Source organism: Suncus etruscus, chromosome 2, assembly GCF_024139225.1.
Source record: "Suncus etruscus isolate mSunEtr1 chromosome 2, mSunEtr1.pri.cur, whole genome shotgun sequence".
Classification (NCBI taxonomy): domain Eukaryota; kingdom Metazoa; phylum Chordata; class Mammalia; order Eulipotyphla; family Soricidae; genus Suncus; species Suncus etruscus.
This window is the reverse complement of record NC_064849.1, coordinates 74,980,187-74,983,346: the sequence shown is the minus strand read 5'-3', so window position 1 is coordinate 74,983,346 and position 3,160 is coordinate 74,980,187. Positions and strand designations below refer to the sequence as shown.

The window sequence follows — 3,160 nt, the reverse complement described above, 5'->3', positions numbered from 1 at the left end:
CAAATATTAACAGGCAACATGATCATCTACTTAACCTGCAAAGCAGTGTCACTTAGATAATGAGAATGAGAGAAGGACCAAACATTTAAACATTTAAAACAATGATACCGGGGCTGGAGAGATAGCACAGCTGTAAGGCGATTGCCTTGCATGCAGAAGGACATTGGTTTGAATCCCAGAATTCCATATGATCCCCTAAGCCTGCTGGGGATGATTTCTGAGTGTAGAGCCAGGAGTAACCCCTGAGCGCTGCTGGGTGTGACCCAAAACCCCCCAAAAATAATACCAAGGAAATTGATTTGCTTTATCATAGCTTGAAATTTTAAATATGAAATCATAATACAGCTTTTGAATGATGGGTTTGCTCATGACATCCAGCCTTACCTAGCATGAGTTTTAGGGCCTTCATAATTATATCCCTCACTAATAATCATCAACTTACAAATACTTATTTTAAATTGAGCCTGACCTACAATCAGAAAAACATAATATGTATGCCTTAGAGGTTTTCTTTAATATTTATTCAAATAATTTATTTTAAGTGATTATATAATATTTTGGAAAATTTGTATCAATGCTAATTTTATAACTTTAAAGAATCAGTGGCAATTTTATTAATAATTATCTATATGGAAAAGTGTGTTAGAAACAGCTGTGGATGTAATTATTGATTAAAGAACATGATGTCTAAAAAATAATAACTCAAAGTATAATGTGTGAAGAAAAAAGATAAAATTACAGAATATCTGCCATTGTGAAATATGCATTGTGAGTATATGCAGATTGATTAGAGTATCCCATCCACTTCTGTTCATGTCTATAATTTTTAAAGTTGTGTATAGAAAAATTTATCATGAATAAGTTTAAGTGGTTTCATTTCTCAAAAAATATAATATCCTATCATAAATAAATGTATGGCATTGACATGTTAAGTGCTGAATGAATTATTTTCTCCTCTGAGAAAATCAAATATGTAAATAAAATATGTTGCTCTTCCAATATGAGTGTATAAAAATAAATAATTTCTGTGCTGCTTTACTTTTAGAACTACACATTCTTTTTTTTTTTTTTTTAAGCCTACAGCACCCGGTATTCCCAGGCGGTCTCCCATCCAAGTACTAACAGGCCCGACCCTGCTTAGCTTCCAAGATCAGATGAGATCTGGCGGGTGCATTCAGGGTGGTATGGCCATAGACAGAACTACACATTCTAATAAACCAAAATAACTATACTTAAATAGTACAATTACTTATCAAACAATATATTTAAATTGTTTAATCTCTTAAAGAGCTGTGCTTTATTTTTTTGTGGGGGGCCACACCCTTTTGATGCTCAGGGGTTACTGCTGGCTAAGCGCTCAGAAATTGCCCCTGGCTTGGGGGGACCATATGGGACTCCGGGGAATCAAACCGCGGTCCTTCCTTGGCTAGCGCTTGCAAGGCAGACACCTTACCTCTAGCACTACCTCCCCGGCCCCTATGTTTAATTTTTATAATAATGATGTAATTGTATAAACTATACATTGCAGTAAGAAAATATTTATCATCATTTATATCTTGACATTTCATGCTTCAATAGATTGAAAATCTGGGGTCTGAGGGACAGTAGAACGAGTAGGGTATTTGCCTTTTATGCAGTCAACCCAGATTAAAACTATCTGCAACTCTTATTTTCCTGAAGCACAAAAGGTGTGATTTCTGAGTTCAAAGTCAATAATAAACTCTGAAAACTAACAGGTTTGACCCCAAAACAAATAAAACAAAGCAAAAGTTTGTTTGTATTAAAAATCCTAGGGAATCCTACAGTTAATTTATAGGATTAGAATGTTTTCTTAGGTCAGTGAAGATGGTGGTTTTGATGTTTGTCACTACATTGCTTGACTTGCCATGGTGACCTCATCAACAACGGATCCCAAATCAAACAAAAATTACATAATTAATATCCGATATTAGAGTTATTTGTAAGCTAATGGCAAAATAATAAAAAAATTTTCATGTTCTCTCATTTTCAAAAATTTATTTGATGAAAACTAGAATTATATCATAAAATAATAATTGTTTTGTTGTTTCTAGTATAATATCAGAACAGATGTATCAATTTCAATATACTGGGGTTTTGTGGGAGGGGTATATGTTGTATTCTCTTAATCCCAGGACAATCAAAAGTGAGGCAAAGAATCTAAAGAGAGATATTCCTCTCTTCTATTTAGTAATATAAAACATATTTGGAAAGTTAACAATTTTAGAGAGAAAAGACAAAATGTGAAGCCATTGTCGCTAAAAGATTAAAAAATGCTGAATAATTTTGAAGGAAGAATGCATAGCTGAAATTTGTTATTAAATATATCTACACTCAGGTCTTCCCTGATAGGCTTTTGCAACCCATGTTTCAAGCCTCATGTTTCAAAAACATATCTCAAAAAATTTTTTTAGAATAGATCATCATGACAAATTTTATTTATACCAACATTCATAGAAGTCCTATGACCCAGGTTGTCTGTTATTACTTAGTCTCTGTTTAATCATCAATTAAAATTCTCTACCTCTTTTCAGCTTTTAAGACTTTGTTTTGACTGTCTGACAAGCTGTCACTAGCAATTTCCATCCATATTTACTCAAGTGTTTACCCCCAAAACCTATGTCCACTGAAGACCCCATAAATAATATATGACAAGGTCCCCAAAGTACTGGACTCATTGGCAGGTTTCCCAAATGGAAGCTGATTACATTCTCTAAGCTTTACCATGATCATAGGAAATTTTGTCGTACATCTTTCTGCCTATCCATTTTAGTTTCAAATAATCTCACACAATTTAATTACTTTTAATGCTTAACTCTTTTCATATTTTAAGGATTATTTACATTTACGTCAATCTGCATGTCATTGCTTCTGTTCATGGTTTTGTATTTCTCGACACATGTGACAGGCATCAGAAAAATTGCTGTTGGAGTGGAAATACTGACTAGATTTTGCATAATTAGGAATTATGCCATATACTTAGCTTAAAGACAGCAGGAAGTATTGGCAAGTCCCACAACTGCAACCTCCAACAGGCTCTCTGCTCTACTGAAATTGTAAATCACTCTCTGGCCTTCTATCTCCAGCTTGGAATGGAAATAGCTTCTGGTCATGAAACTCTCACAAACCAGTTCCACTGATG

At 34.0% G+C, this 3,160-nt stretch overlaps 1 pseudogene; it reads right to left on the bottom strand.

Moving 5' to 3' along the window:
- Positions 1–1,074: 1,074 nt before the first annotated feature.
- LOC126002648 (uncharacterized) lies at positions 1,075–1,196 on the bottom strand (annotated as a pseudogene).
- Between the last annotated feature and the right edge of the window lie 1,964 nt (positions 1,197–3,160).